Source organism: Equus caballus, chromosome 2 (genome assembly GCF_041296265.1).
Source record: "Equus caballus isolate H_3958 breed thoroughbred chromosome 2, TB-T2T, whole genome shotgun sequence".
Classification (NCBI taxonomy): Eukaryota; Metazoa; Chordata; class Mammalia; order Perissodactyla; family Equidae; genus Equus; species Equus caballus.
In genome coordinates this window covers 88,521,492-88,538,697 of record NC_091685.1, presented here as the reverse complement: position 1 = coordinate 88,538,697, position 17,206 = coordinate 88,521,492, and the positions used below count along the sequence as shown (strand labels likewise).

The 17,206-nt window shown below is 32.4% G+C and overlaps 1 protein-coding gene across 5 annotated transcripts in view; it reads right to left on the bottom strand.

Moving 5' to 3' along the window:
• LRBA (LPS responsive beige-like anchor protein) overlaps window positions 1–17,206 on the bottom strand; it is a 709,727-nt gene that overhangs the window by 468,772 nt on the left and 223,749 nt on the right. The window lies entirely within an intron of this gene.

Genomic DNA, 17,206 nt, shown 5'->3' with positions numbered 1-17,206 from the left:
GGAGGGAGATCATGGTACATTTTGTAGCTCTGCCATGAATACTTTACATTGTCACGATAATGTAAACGCTAGGTATGGTTTTAACTGAATATTATGATGTAACTGTACTGGAAACAAGGGAGAGTGTGAAAGGGAAAGAGACAGCAGTATAAGTACTCAATGGTCATCCTCCATGGAAGAACTTTTTCAAATAATGTCTAAAACAGAAAAATCAAGAAATAGCTACTATATCATTTAGAAACATAAAGGTAATTAACAGAGTCAGCAACTAAGAGATATGAATGTGGCTACTTCCAGAAAGTAAGAAGCAAGGGGGAGAGGAACAACTGAAGCAGGGAACTGTTATTTTCCAGTTTAAGTATTATAGTATTATTAGATTTGTGAAACAATATGTTTTCCTTGATAAAAAATAAAATTTATATTAAAAACCATATGCTCTAAACGGACAACAGTAAATGAATAAAAACAAAAATACACATATTTTTCTAACTAGATAATAGGTATTTACTCAAAATTATTCTAAATATCTCTAAATAATAGAACAAGTTTTCGAGTTTCACAAATATTGATATCAAAACTACAAAAATATAAATGTATCAGAAACTATTAAGAATTTTTATGTTTTTAAAAGTCAGTATTCTACATCCTACCAAATGAAAATACCTTTTTTTCTCTTTTTTTAATAAGATTGGCACCTGAGCTAACAACTGTTGCCAATTTTTTTTTCTGCTTTTTCTCTCCAAATCCCCCCACTACACAGTTGTATATTGTTACTTGTGGGCCCTTCTAGTTGTGGCATGTGGGACGCCACCTCAACGTGTCCTGATGAGATGTGCCATGTCCGAGCCCAGGATCCAAACCGGCGAAACCCTGGGCCACCAAAGCGGAGCACGCGAACTTAATCACTCGGCCACAGGGCCGGCCTGAAAATAACTTTATCTCTATTACTATTGGCAGTAAAATATTCTCCTTCCTTTTAAGTATTTGTCTAAGGATCCAAACATACTTTAAAGAAAGGAATGAAAAATAATTATTTTGAGAAAAACCTAAATTCATATTGAACTATTTCATTTTCCTTATAAAAAATATAAAACTTTAAAAGCTTGTGCTCTTCAATGAAATATTAATACTTTAAGATGTTACAGTTATCTATGTCTTTGTAAAATAAATCGAACCGGTTGCATATAGCTCCAATTACCTAAATAGAGGACAGAAACACAGTTAGGAGCCAAGGGAGGAGGCCACAGAGGAGAGCTCAGATGAGGAAGGGAATGTATTAACACAAAATTGAGAACCACATTATACACAGGATTAAAGGTCAAAACTAGAGAAAACTTGTTCATGGTCAAGATATAGTAATCTTAAGTGCTCAAAGTAAACTATCAAGAACTTTTCAACAGTGTTTGCACTTTGTGTCAGCACTCTCTCAACAGCATATCTAACACAAACTTGAGTAACCACATACCAGGAAAGAATATAACATAATAGTAAAGGACAGGTTTTATTCCATTGTCTCTTTAGAGGGTAAAATGAATTATTATATGAAATAGCAAAATAAAATATTGTCCTTTGGAAAATTTTAACTTTGATGATTTTTGTGAACACTTACACATAAAATGTACATCTAGTTTGTAGAAATATGGCTCAGTTTATAAATGAAATATATATATTAATAGCTATAAAGTTAAGAAAAGAGAGAAAAGAAAGAAAAGTTCCATTAAAGTTGGATTAGCAAATCGTTCAGTTTTATAACTGATTATTTAAATACTTTTGAACGTGTATTATGTGCAAGAAATTGAATATTGAGAAAGTATTTATTGGATTTACAAAATAAATAATACAAAGATTTAAAAATCCAAAAGATTGCAATAACTATGCAATTATATAATTACTATAAATATAGTTTTAAACTATCTAATCAATCAAAAGACAATAATCTCGTTGCTGTTGTGTTTAAGCATACATCAAAATTAATATATTTACAAGTGCCTTTAAAAATCTTTTTTAAAGTTTTTAAACTTTTTCAGGAAAAACATATTCTCCAGCCAATAATGATCCTTCAAATAACTTACAAACTGGCATCAATTGAGTTAAGATCTTTCACTAATCAATACAGAAAGCTTGATTTCAATCAAGGTGACAAAAGTTGCTCTAACCCTTTCCAGCTACAAGCTCTCAACAGATGATCATCATTAAGCTTATATCAGGGCTTCACATTCAGGCAGCAGCTATATAAATGTGTCCTATTAGTACATGGTCAGTCTGTTTGGCAACTCCAGTTCTCCAGACATATGGCAATTGCTGCCCTTTGAGGTCTGAAGTCAAGTCTTTAGGGAATCTCAAAGCCTGCACTGAAATTACAAGGAGTGTTCATTAGAGACTGCTGGAGAGGAAACATGAAAGACTTCCATTAAACCTATATAAAACAGCTAATTATTTTTAAAAGATTTTAAACTATCTAATGTACTCAGCTACAATAAAATGTACTTACCAACTGAATTCTTTTTAAAAGAACTACTTTCAGGACATGGGTGCAAACAACTTTCTTCACACCCCCCACCCCCCACCTCAGTACACCTAACATTCATTTTATACGAATCAAGTCAAGAGTGTTATAACATGGAAGAGAATAAAATTATCTTACACCTCTAAATGATTTCTACAGATCACTCTAAAACTGTTTACATAAATTATGAAATGAAGGTATTTTTTAGAGACCCAGTTTTGCTTTCTAATATTTAGTTATGAATAATATATACTGTTAAACTCAGCCAGACATACATGTGTTTCTTTTCAGATGCTTTTTTAATCCAAAGAAGTCTGCCTCTATTTCATTTTTATTTCACTTTAAACTAATAATCATAAACAAGTTATAAGCACAAAATAATATAAATTAGTAGTCAATCTATGAAATAGCATTTATCAGATAATATTATGAAAAATTAATGAAGATTCAAATGTATAAAATTAAAAGAAGAATGTCAATAAATTGACAGACAGGAGATCAAAGAAATCTCATGTCTTTGCTTTTTCAGTATTTTCAAAAACATAGAAAGTATAAATATTTTCTAATTAATAATTGTTACCATTTTAACTTTTCAGTGTATAGACACTTTTTAACTTGAGAGAATGATTATTTATTAAGTTTCACAACAAAACAATACCATTACAGAATATTTATTTCAATAACAAATCTCTATAAAAAGTTATATAAAATTCATTAGCTCCCCTCAATCATTTCTTGAATTGACATATACGTTGGTTTCTGACAGTCTAATTCCAAAAAGCAATTACAACCTCAATCCATATGTAAAAAGATAACAGAAAGTAAATACGTTAAACCAGTTTAAAAGAATAAAAATCTAAAGAAAACAGATTACGAGTGATTTATATGAATGCCTAGTGCTGAAGTTAATTACAAGTAACCCAATAAAATAGTGCCTTTATTATTGTACAGCAAGTAATAGCTCTAGATGTAAAAACCAGAACTCTTTCTGCTGACTTTTGCATGCCCAATCCCACAGCACACAACATTAAGAATTAAACATGTAGTAAATAAGGCATATAGAAAACAGCAGTTTTTAACTAAAAGCAGAAAACTCTCCTGCTGTTTAACCATTTGGGGTCTTCCATTCTGAACAGTGACCACTGTAAACTGATACTGTGTATTCACTGAATAAATTCTTAATGTTAATATAAAGTGAGATTTCAGTTTCAAAGATTTACATCAAATGAAAACTGTAAAATAGGATCACATTCATTCTAGCATTCATTAGGAGTAAATAAGGTATCTTTGTGCTATAAAATGATTATATCTTCAGAATTAAATTTTTCCAAACCTCCTACTACATCTCCCTATAAAGCTTTGTCCAGATTTTAAATTACACCATACTATCTAAGACACATACATTATGTGCTCCAGTAACATGTTTTAGTTATCGATAGCCACAAACTGTAGCCAATCATGGTATGCTTAACAACTTTCTTGAGGAAGAGGAATAAGACCTTTCAATGCAGAATGATTCCATAACTTTTTCAAATATTTGCCAATCCACCTAATGAGATATTAATTGATACCAACTTTACATATAATGCAAAAGTCCTAAGACATGTTATGGATAAACAATCATGTAGGCCATTCTTTGATCTACAACATAAGTGAAGTAGTGATATGATGAAATACTTTATAACTGATTTTATTGCAAAATAAATCAGGACTGATTTAATTATCAACAGTGTGTCTCTCCAGCAGCATTTTATTCCTATCAATTTCATCTCCATTAGAAATGCATGCAATATTAGCTTATTTTGCTTTTTATTTTATGGGTCAATAACTTCAGAAATTGGAATTTGTCTCCTCAGCTATGGTGAAACACTTTAAAGGTAAGTATCTGTATCTCTTTGAGTTATCAATAGTACCTGATCCAATTTTCCATATAACAAACATTCAAATGCTTGTTAAAGAAATCATAATATTGTTAGGTGAAGGAGGGAGGAGCATTGTACTAAGAATATTCAAAGACATTCAAAGCATTAATAGATAGTTTCCTGTGGGTGTTATAACAAATTACCATAACATACTGGCTTAAAACACATGAATTCTGTTCTTTCACAATTCTGGAGGCCAGAAGTCCAAAATCGGTTTCACTGATTTTGGCTCAGAGCCAAAATCAAGCTGTCGGCAAAGCTGCTCTCCTTCTGAAGGCTCTAGAGGGGAATCTGTTCCTTGCCTCTTTCAGCTTCTGGTGGCTGTCAGCCTTCCTTGGCTTATGGCCACATCACTCTCTGCTCCTTCTTCACATTACATTCTCCTCTGTGTTCCTGTCTCTAATCTCCCTCTGACTCTCTCTTATAAGGATATAAGTCATGGCATTTAGGGCCCACCCAGATAATTCAGGAGTATCCCCTCATCTCAAAATCCTTAATCATATAAAGACCCTTTTTCTAAATAAGTAACATTCACAGGTTCCAAAGATTTTACACAGATATCTTTTAGGGAGGCATGTTTCAGCCTATCACACTAGAGAAACCAAATTAAAATAACAGAAACAGCAAGTTGAAGAAGGGTCAACTTTACTAACAAGATGAAAAACATTCAAAAGATTCAAAAGAAATAAAAACAGTTTTCAAAAATTAGTATATTATGGCAAGAACTGGAAAAATTTTTAAGCAAGTTAATTTCTGCTGAAGTGTTGATTCAAATAATGATTGTGTTGTGATTGGTTTTGTTTTCAGTTCCAGAAATTCAGCTTAATTTGCTTAGTGTAAAGCCTATCAGGAGACAAGAAACTGAAAGCTGGGCAGTTGAGCTACTAGTAACAAGCAGATATCACAAAGAGCAACAAATGTCCAAATAGGTAAGGCACCCATCCAGATCTGGTAAAGATACTAATAAGAAATAGAAAGCTTCTTTAAAAGAATTCTCTCACATTATTTCACTTTCTCACTGCCACTGACAAACTTCCTTTTTTCTTAACTTACAGTACTAGCAAATAGAATCCTATTCTCCTAAATGAGACTAATACTACAAAACAACAACAGTGAATCTTTTGAATGGATATAACCAAGGTGAGAGAACTGTGAAAGATAAGCAACTGTACAAGCTTTCTTAGGTAAAAGAACAGATCATTGTTCCTCTGAAAATGGAACAATGAGAAACCAAAATTAAATTTGCCCTCAATTATGGAGTATCTGATAACAAGAACAACCTGACAAACCAACAGACCCAGCAAGACAACACTGCTTTTTTAATTGAATGCCTAATGAAAACTTGACCTTCCAAATAAAGAATTTTCAAAAATATATAATTACTATCAAAAAGAATACATTGTGCATCCGGTATTTAGGACATTAGTATGCATTCTCATGCTCACTATCTGTAAAGGCACATTGTGAAAAGAGAAAGTATCTGGAGAATGTGGGGAACAGGTTAAGGGTTAAGAACTTTGGTTTTTTTGGTAAACTACCCATAAAATGGCATGAGGTACATAACACGTATATCAAATATCTAAATACTGTTTACAAGTCAGTATAGAAATAAGTATACACTAAAATAAAACAGCTAACAGAGACCTTGAAAATAAAGCAGAGGAGTTTGAATTTGATTAGACAGTAAACTACAGCTTCTCTTGGAAACCAAATATAAAAAGACTCTTCCAGCAAAGTAAATTTGTCAGTATGTACTGAAAGAGGTAAAATCAAAAGAAAGGAAAAAGGTCATTTCACTGATTTAGGAAAAGCTGCATCAGAATCTGTGATTCTTTAGAGACCTTTTCCAAATGATACCTCCTTTTGTCCATTCCTGTCTCCCCAATTCTGATAGGATGCAAGAGTCATCATAATGAGCAACTGTTAATGATATATTTAGCCAAAAAAAGGTTGAGGGGGTAGCCTGGTGGTACAGTGGTTAAGTTCATACACTCTGCTCCAGTGGCCCAGGGTTCACAGGTTCAGATCCCGGGCGTGGACTTACATACCGGTCATCAAGCCACGCTGTAGCATTTTCCCACATATGAAATAGAGGAAGACTGGCATAAATGTAGGTCATCAACAATCTTCCTCAGGCAAAAAGAAGAACACTGGCAACAGATGTTAGCTCAGGGCCAATCCTCCTCACACACGCACAAAAAAAGTTGCTAATTAGTGAACCAGATTAACTATTATAAAAGTATTTCTCAACTCAGTAACACAGATGGTGTGCTGAAAATATGCTAGTATAAATAAAAAGCACTGAAATATACAAGAGAGACTCTTAAGAAAATCATTAGAGTAGTAATCTCTATAATGACACCAACCTCACTTGTATTCAGGTACACTTTATTGACTTTCCCAAAAAGAGCTGTCACTATAGCTAGCACAAGAAATAATGGAATCACCTTTAGGAGCCAACGGAAAATATGAATGGGCAAAGGCCAAAAACTGCTAATCTATGAGATCTCTCCCAGCTCTAATATTCTATGGTTCAAGATGAAAATGGACTAATTGGGCATATAACCACAGGAAGAACAGAAAATAATGAAAAAGGTATTGCAGAAAATAATGGTGGACTGAATTTGTGAGGCAAAGATCTGAAAAATCAAATTAATTTCATGGAAAGAAAACAAGAGATGCTGAAAATACTGAACAAAGGAAGATTCAGAATCTAATAACTCATTTACAATTTACTTTGCTTTATGGACTGTTCTACACACTTTTACATATATTATCTGATACAATCTTTATTATACCCATTTCACTCAGTGAGAAACTGAGTCTCAAGCGAGTGAAGTAATTTGCCCAAGGTTACAGAGTTCATAAGTGGAGGAGGGAAAAGCATTATTAAAATTCAGAATCTATCATCACAGCATTTTCCTGGCCTCAGCCTCCTAAGATCCTTCCTTAAGATCCTCCTTAAGATCCTTAGGACCTTAAGATCCTTCTAAGGCGTCCTTTTCCTTTCTCCTTTTGTTATCAATAACAGAGACAAAAGCCACTTCTACATAGTCCACCTCCAGCAGCTGAGGAATTTAGTCTAAAAAAGCAAATAAACAGCTGTCAGGGTTATGATTCTTTCTTTACTCAGTCCCAAATCAAAGTTCAAACTCCAGATTTTGTTAAAATTGCATACACGCTTCTGAAAGTTCATATATAAAATGGCAGCTTGACTAAAAATAGCTGCCTGACTAAAAACATGCACAATAGATAGAATATATGTGTAATTACTAATAGATAATAATTGTCCCTTCCAAAATTATGCTACTACACATTAACTGTACCTGTCAGAGGACTAAAGTAGTAAATAACTGGGGCCAGCCTGGTGGCGCAGTGGTTAAGTGCGCACGTTCCGCTTTGGCGGCCCGGGGTTCACCGGTTCGGATCTCAGGTGCAGACATGGCACCACTTGGCAGGCCATGCCTTGGTAGGCATCCCACATATAAAGTAGAGGAAGATGGGCATGGAGGTTAGCTCAGGGCCAATCTCCCTCAGAAAAAAGAAAAAAAAAAGTAGTAAATAACTATTTTACCATGGAGCCAAATGAAGCAAACAGGGTAAGCATTGAAACAGACAGCAAAATTTACATGTGGATCGAAGAACTCTGATGACTGTGACTAAAATCCATTAAATCATATACTATTTATGAAAAAATATATGGTATGGGCAACACACTTGAGCCTTCACAAAGGTATCAGAGAGTCTGGTGTTAAACAAAGACCATCTCTAGCTTTACACTTTTAACCTAGCCTTTCTGTAATACTTTAAGTTCAGTAGATTAATTTGAAGCAATAGAAAAAACGAAAGGACTAAGCAAAACCCAGCAGCAATAGACACTGACCTGTATTCATAATTACATAAAAACCAAAGAAAATGTTATGCTTAGAATATTCCCATTTATTCTTCCTTTTTGCTAACTCTCTTCCTAATCCCAAATTTAAAAGACCAGTTGTAAAACGGCAGGGTGCCAAATTAAAGCACACTTTATTTTCAGATGTCTCCATACTCATAGGCTGACTTCCTGTCAGGAAGAGCTCCATTTCACTGAATACCCCAATCAGCAGGGAACTTGCAGAATTAAGTGCCAGTTGATATTACTTTGTTTTGCATTTACCACCCTTGAGAATAACGTTCAAAGATCTAGTTATATAGTCAGCATGGTATCATCCTTCTGACTAGACTGCCAAGCCACAGGGTGTACTGCCAGTTGCACAAATTTACCTTAAAAGGTTGTGTTTTTGAAATCCTAGTGTGCTAGTGAATCAACAGGACGCCTGTATTTCAGAATAAATCCTGCATCTAAGTTAAATTATGCTTCTCTTTGGTTGTAATAAAGAACTTTAAATTAATATTGGAAAGTTCTGCATTCAGATTCAAATAAAGATCAATTAATGTTCACTAACCCATCAACTTGAACATTTTATTTTTAAAAGTAAAAAGCAGTACTTTAGTCTGACATTTTGTTTCTAATATATTTGCTGTTGTTTAGAGACAAACGATTCCATTTTATAAAAGCAAGTTATATTATAAAAGTTTGAATCAAAACCATAAATACTTTTACCGTATTAACATAAAGTACAGTCTTACACTGATTTCAGATACTTTAAAATTGTTAGTGCATTTAAGATTTTTCATGATCAATTAATATAGCTTCAATCTTCAATGACCCTCTCCAGCTCCCATAGACTTCCTGTCATGATTCAAAGGTCTCCAATTCCTTCCCAAAAGGTCTAGTTCCTTCCTATAAGGTCAACTGTTTCTATTGCACACAAAATTAAGTTAATCCTGAGCATTTCAATATAGAACACCTATGCTCACAGCATTTGTCCATTGTAAGATAAAACACTCACAGCAGCTCTAAGGCAAACTAGGTGATTGTACTAGAAGCCTGTTTTTCTGATTCAGACGTTAATCACTATCCTACTAATTCTCATCCACTTGCAATCAAAAGATTATAAGCACTGACAGTAACAAAGCTCAGAGATAATCAATTTACATTCACTATTATTCTATAAGTACATTCTAAGGATGAAGTACAAACACACTCACAAAGAAAAGGAGGGGTAAATATTATGAAAAGGTTGTAATATTAAATTATGTTGATCCTAGTTGAACCATGCAACATATAAACTGGTCTTTAAAAAGCCAATTGCCCCAAAATCCTATTCACATTGGAAAAAGTAAGGTTGATTACAAAGAAAATAGAATGATTTATTTACAGCATATCAAAGTGTAAGTTTCAACATTTAATACACTTTGCAAATTTGCTGCCAGACAAGCACCTTTTAGTGCGTTGAAAGGAAAAGGAGAGAATCTTTCTACTTAGATATAGGTTTGTTTTTTTATGAAACCTTAATATATAACAAGGTGTTAATTTATTTAGGTAAAAACATCATTTCTAAGGGCCAGAGGCCCAACATTTGTCATATTCTCTTTCTTAGCAGAAGCTGTGAACCTGAAATGAATGTTGGGCTATCTGAAGCTAATGGCTTAAAGGCGACAGAAATAATTCTATAGAAAGAGGAAAAACTATGTGCACAAAATTGATTTCTTCAAAGAGGTCATCAGCTGTGATTCTTTTAACCAGTTTCTTTTGAGACCCAAAGCTGATCAAGAGAAAGGGATTTAATACGTATCACTTTCTTACCTGAAAACATTTAAGTAAGCACAGGTAAGAGTTCAGAATTAGGGTTTGAAGTCTACATTTAAGGGCTAAATCCCTTTTCAGATTAAGATAGAACTGAATAGAGGAAACACTATTATTAAATAGAATGGTGTCTGTTTTTTATCTAAAGTAAATACTTTCTAATGAATAAAAAACTCACAAACTAATTTTAAAGGGAATTTTACCTAAATAAGGTAAATATATTGGTTTATTTAATAAATATATATTAAATATTTTATGATCCTGACACTAAGAAACAGTGCAAACAATATGGACAAGAAATGGTTTCCTGACCTCAAGGAGTTTTAACTCTAATGACAGAAACAAAAATTATAATACAGCATAAGCATAAAACAGCTCTATGTCTACAAATTTAACACTTCTTTAGCACTTATCTCTGAAAATTCAATTCTAAGATAGAGTTCCCTAAGTTCATAAATTCATAACTCATAATCCAATGTTTGGGGTATCTAAACTCAGAACTGAAAATGAGTAAAAGTTAATAGGATTTGGAATTATTTTTCTTCTAATTTACAGTAAATTCAAAAAAACATATATTAAATGAGTATTTTTATTATATAATATACGCACAGAGAGATTTTGGAAATATGTTCTCATGCCAAAAATATCTTTACATGTCAAAGATTGAGTTCTTCAAATCGTATCAGAAGAAGAACAAATTCCCTTCCCATCTATTAATTGAATGATTGTTCCTAAATATACCTGAATGAATTTGAACTACCAGCATTACATTCTCCACTCACCTCTCAGGGTTAAGGATCACCAAGATAGATTCCTTTTTGTTTACTATCTCTGGGAATTGCCTTTTACACAAACTATACTTTATAAAACATAGAATTACTACAGATTTGAGTGAAAAACTCTAGACTTAGGCATCAGAGTGATTTCTTGACTCTTAATTCTTTAATCCTATTAACTTCTTTAATAATGACTTCATAATTTTATTATATCTAGGTCTTGATTGCAAGCTACTTTAAATCCTAGTTGTTTGAATGGATAAATGCATGACATGTGAGGAGCACCAGCCACTGTAAAGCTTAGCTGTGTAATTATAAAGAGTCTATTCCTAAAATTTTATTCATCTTTTTCACAAATATTTACTGAAAATTTATTTTATAGGACACTGTATCATATGACATTCACATACAGATTAATTTCATTTTCCTTGGACCTCTTGGACCTCTTTAAGTGCATAGCAAAGTTCAATTCTATAAATGGGTCAATAATAATATATGTAATATCCCGTTAATACAAAATATATTCTGACTCTGGTTTCTAGACTTTATGCTACATACTTGAAAATCATTACAGAGCATAAATTACCACAGTATTGACTAAAATGTAATGTGATTCACTCAATCAATATAGGAAACAGCTATATAATCAGCTGATATCTATTTGAATTTATCCTTAAACTTGGGGCTAGTTCTACATAAATATTGCAAAATATATATTTTATATAAGTACATACATACATACACACACACACACTCCTGGTTAAACTTAAGTTGTTCTAGAAAGAATACCAACTCTTACTATCATGAGTTCTGAAGATCCCTTCAGAAACAACATATAAATTGGAAGTTATGTCCGAATCACAAGGAGAGAGAACAAGTGGCTGAGAGAATTTCTCGTGAACGAAGAAAAAGTAATTAGTGTTTCATGAAGAAAATAGTTATAATTTTACATATCTTATGATTTTCTTTAATCACTGTGATTGGAGAAGCAGAGAAAAACAGAAGCAGAATACTGAAAAAGAGGCATTTCCTGCATTTGTTCACTGTCTCACCTCTGATGCAACAGCAGCTTTCCCAAATTATAACTAACAAAAATTGTCCACATGCACTATGGCCAAAGGCTTCTATGACCAAACATGCTAATATTATTCCAATTACTAATTCAACAGTACACATTTATACATATTTCTATATACACACACACATACATGTATTTACTAAAGGCATTGAGGGGGCTTCCAGTAAAGAAACCTAATTAAATTTAAATCAACATTTTCCAAATTTATCTACCACTGTATGCTTTTTTCACAGAGCATCCATTATCATCACACAGTAAACACAGTGGGATTTGCTGTATGGGAAAATTTGGCTAGCCTTGAACTGATCAAACAAGCACAAGGCTAACACAAATCCAAACAAGGAAAAATATAGGTATTGGAAAGAGTAGAGGAAACGTTTTAAGAACTTTAATATCTATTGATCCTGAAAAAATTATAAAAACATAGATAAAACCCAGAAAAAAAATTTGACTAAAAGTCAAAGGAACCTGAAATGATCTACTTGTGAACAGAAATAAAATTAGCATTAGATTAAACAGGGAGTAATAAATAGCTTTTTTGTGCTCCATCCCTAACTTTACTCCCTATCCCTGTGTTTTTCTTAAAGTCCTTATAAAATTCTATGTTGTATTACAATTATTTGTCTCTCACACTAGATTATATTTCCTTAAAAGGAAGGGACTGTCTTAAAAGCATTTTTGATACATGCCTGCTAAATAAAAACAAATATCACAAATAGGCATAATAGGAGGACTAAGGGCAGATAAATTCAGACAAAGCTCTACAGCAGAGACAGCATTTGAACTGAGCCTGATGGTAAAACAAAAAATCCTAAAAGTACAGCCAATGGCCTCACCATCCTGCTGTATAAAAGCTCCATACCATAGGATTTTCTTATAGGTGAAAAAATGCATAAGGAAGTTAAGAAGATTTACTTACATTTCCAATACGCAACTTATAGTCAAAATTCCTATTTTGTGGTTGGCAAAATCCTTTGTTTTACTGGCTCAATTATTTCTTTTTAAAAACCTTACCATTTTCTTAATACTGGATAGTAAATTTTTACTGAAAAAGATTGAAGTGTACCCTAAATACAGCACACTCTTGAGTGTCTCAGCACCACAATTAAAAGCAGCAAATCTCCATTTATATTAAGTTCTACAATATGTAAATCTCATCGACAGTAACAGAAATCCAATCAGTGGCAACTTGTGATAGGGGCGGGGATTGATTACAAAGAGGCACAGGGAACTTTCCAGATGGAAATGGTTGCTACATGATTGTGTATCTGTCAAAATTCATCAAACTGTACACTTAAAATGTGTGTATATATATTGTATATTAATTATGCTCCAATAAAGTTGATTATTTAAAAAGAAGTAAATCTGACTAAGCCAAAGAAAAATGAAAAAACTAAGACCTTAATAAATGAATATAACCACAGTATTTGGTAATGACAAAATAGCTGACAATAAAAACGAACACTTAATAATAGACAAAAGTATGGGGGTATTTCATAATGAAAAAGATCAAAAGGCAAAGGACCAAAAATATTGTGATTTATGACAAATGTTAGCATTCACTTATTAATTATACAATTATATAAATATTTGTTCAAATGGTAATTATGCTGGATGTTGGAGATACAATAGAAAACAAAGCACAGTGCTTGCCTTCAAGAACCTTACAGTCTAATGGGAGAGATTAAAATCATAGGCAATTTAAATAAAGAATGAAATTACTATAATATGGGCCAGTAAGTGTTCTGGATGAATACCTCACTTAGACTTAGAGTTGTGGGGAAGTGGGGAGTCAAAGAAAGCTTTCCAGAAGAGACTGCAATTTAGCTAGGAGATGAATTATTTATTTATACTATAAATATTCATTGAGCCGTCCTCATGTGCTAGGGGCTGTGCTGGGCACTAGGTATACTTTAACAGACAAAACAGAATTAGTTGTTACCTTTACTGTGCCTAGGGTACAGAGGGGGAGACTGACAATAAAAAAGTAACAAACTAGCACATGTATACTAAAATTTGTGGTTCATTCTGTGCTGGGTGCTAAGATGAAAACAAGCAAAAAGATACCAACTATAGATACGATGATCTGAGAAGAACATAATTAAGCTGAATTCTGAAGGATAAAAAGAAGGCAACAATTAGAGTCATCAAAGTTGAAGGAGGGAAATTTCAGGAAAAGAAAACGCACATGTAAGACAAAAATATTATGGCACATTTGGCTAACTTTAAATAGTTCAGCATAGCTTGAGAATAGATATCAAAACAAAGTGGTAAAATGAGGTCCAAACAGCAAGAGAGCCCTAAAAATAAAGGACACTTTTGTGTCATGGTATAGAGCTGTTCCTTCCCCCCCCCCCATTGGTTCGTTTAAATTAATCTACTTACTCAAAATACTGATCACAACTATAAAAAGAAGTTCATGAACCACAAAGCCAAGAGCAGTAACATTACTGTTACCTATTTAGAAGGGACAAACTCAAAAAGAAGAAAACTAGAATTAGAGAAAAGAAATTATAGGAGAGTGAAGAAAGAAACATTTTATTATAAAGATTCAGGAAAAAATTTTAACTGGCAAAAATTCTAACACAAAACTGACAAAAGAATTATAAGAATGGTGATATCTGGTTCTTATTATGAATATTATAATTTTAAATTAGTAACTCAGAAGTCTAAAAAGAAACACTTAAATCAAAAATGACCAAATCTTCTATCATTATCTTCACGTGAAGGAATTATTTCCCAAAATATTAACAATCTACATATTTTGATTAAAAAATTTTTAAAGAAACATCAGACTAATACAGTATTTTAAATTAACTTTTGCTGCTAATTAATTACTCAGACAGGATGCCAGGCCAGACTACATGGTGCTTCTAGTTTTTCTATATACTCTATGCATTTCTGATAAATGGGAAAAGAATAGATGACCTGGCAGAAGGCTCAGACAATAATATGTGATTTACAGGACATGAATGCAGCTACCATAAGATTTATCTGACAGCCCTCTCCGATAGTGGACTGTTGAGTATCCGATGGAATGATTTCTAGTCTAGAAAGTCTACTACTGAGTAGCCATACACATTATTTATTTATTAGATGTTTTGGGTTGAAACCATTTTTAAATGATGCACTTCACAATGCACAGTCATAAATTTAGCTTTAAACCCAAGAAGGGAGGTAGTGTTATTGGAATGTATGTCAGACTGAATTAGGATGAGCAACACAACGCTTTTATAAAGTGGCCTTGAATGCAATGTCAATTCTTTCAAAAATGATATTAATGTCAAATGAGCAAGATACAAACACTTTACACAATGCTGGAGTAATATTACTTGAAATATTTATTTAACATTTTCTGTAAATTCATATAGATTCCTACAAGGTTTATACACATATGCAACAAATATTGGGCACAAGTTATATACTGGTGAAAAACTGAATCTGAAATATAATTGAGAACTTGTTCATTGTTTTTCTATGCATCAGAGAGTATACAGTTTCATGAAGAACGTGTACAGTCTTATTTTAAATAAGATTTAAATCAGGCTTTGGAGCTAAAATAGTTCTTAAATTATTTTATATGAGATTCAATATACGAACAAACCTAATTTAATAAACCTTAGGTGTATATATATAACTTCATTCAAAAATATAATGCTTAGTATTTTAAGAAAGCTTTCAATTCTAAATAATACTTTACCTTAACAATGTTAAAAATTAAATGGGATAAAATATGAAAAGGCATGTAATCAACCTATTAATGAATGAGTGGATATTAAAAAATATAATCCTCGCTGAAGTTTTAAGAAAATATGTAGTGATCTATTTGGTCTCAATGACAGCAAACCAAATGTGAACATTCCCTCATTTCTTAACTTTAGGCTCTAAACTCTCTTTTGTAATAACATGCAGCTAATTTAAACTCATTAAAAAAAACGCAAAAACAAAATAAGTTTTGAATGGATTCATGAAAAATAATCAGAACATGGCTGACTGTCATGAAATTAACACCAACTAATTTGTAGAGTTTTAAATCAAATTTGCAGATGTTAAGTTCATAAGCATATCCCATTATTTATGTGATTAAAAAGGAGTTTTTGACCTGATCTTTCGATCTTTGGCACTCAATCCTCTCCATCTCCTCTTAAAAAATTAATTAAAATTTTAGCAAGATGCTAGCTTTTCACTTCCCACCCTATCTGAGGCTAAAAAAAATTATCAATCAAACTCAAGCCATCTCCACCCAGTATCTGCAAAATGTCAACTTCAAATTCAATTTCATATCTCTTAAGGTTTAATGTAGAAAAAGACAGTTCACTTCTTAACAAAATAAATCACTTTTGTGATTGCTAATCTGACCTCTTTGAATTAAGAAAATTCAAAGTGAAAAATGTAATTATCACCCCGGAACAATCTGTATACATCTGGAGCTAATTCTGGCTTCATTTTTCACATCATTTTTCACACTGTCCTACATCTTATAGAGACATCATGGAACTTTTGAAGAACTCATAAAAAATGTTAAAGACTTCAAATAACCAATAATGTATTTTATTCAAACAAAAACTTTGAGAATATCTGACTGTTGCAACTTACTCTACTAAGTGATCGTCATATACCATTTGATTTGATTAGTATTAAGCGGCACTGTGACATACATGACAAATAGGTGTATTAAAGCATGTCATTCTTTATCTTTTCAGCTTCTAACATCCAACTATGTATTACACTATATCTGAAATACCTTTCACGTACCAAGAATATATTCAATTCTTCTAAACTAGAAAGTGAAACTTCATTATCAAAATTCACCCATGAAACAATTAAATTACTATAAACAACAAATTCATACTCCTGTGAAGAAACATCCAAACCTGTAAGTGAATGCTTCTTAAAAGGAAAGGTTATTTCATGTCAGTATAAGAATAGCATATGGTAATTTCCATCCAGAAAACAAACACGCAATTATTTCAAATCAGATTACTTAATGGGAAATTTTATCCAGTCGGTTTTTAAAGAAATGGAGTTTTCTAAAGGACATGATTAAATTATAAAACATGATTCTCACTGAATTTAAGAATAATAAGCCCACTAGAAAAATAAGTACTCCTCACAAGTTCATTATAAAAATCCATTAGGTGTAATCTCTAGGAGTAATTGTTCTTACTGCATTTTATTGACAATACATACTATTGATTTTTCACACCTTCTATGATTCTTTAATTTGTATTCATG